A 467-nucleotide genomic window follows, 5' to 3' on the forward strand; every position below is an offset into this window, starting at 1 on the left:
GCTTTGTTCCATTTTAGTGTGATATATAAATCAATATATTCCCTGAGACGTTTTTTCATGATTTATATAAATCTGTTCTCGTATATAGTTTCTCGTTTGAATCACTTACTCTAAAACTAGTAACTTTTTACTAAGCTCTACTTGGTCTACGGGTTTTTTTTCTTCCTTTTTTCTTTTGAGATGGAGTCTCACTCTGTCACCAAAGCTGAAGTGCAGTGGTGCAGTCTCGGTCCTTTCTGTCAAACTCTGGTTGGGGGCGACCTTAAGTGCGGGCGGGGTGGGGGTGGGGGTGGTGTGTGTGTGTGTGTGTGTGTGTGTGTGTGTCTGTGTGTGTGTGTGTGTGTCTGTGTGTGTGTGTGTGTGATCTCCGGGAACTACATTACCCAGAATCCTCTCTGTGGAATGGAAGTGAGGCTGACGCAGTGACGCCTCAGAGAAACCGCGCCTTTACGGGGTCACGTAACGTC

The sequence above is a fragment of the Callithrix jacchus genome, chromosome 22 (genome assembly GCF_049354715.1).
Source record: "Callithrix jacchus isolate 240 chromosome 22, calJac240_pri, whole genome shotgun sequence".
Classification (NCBI taxonomy): Eukaryota; Metazoa; Chordata; class Mammalia; order Primates; family Cebidae; genus Callithrix; species Callithrix jacchus.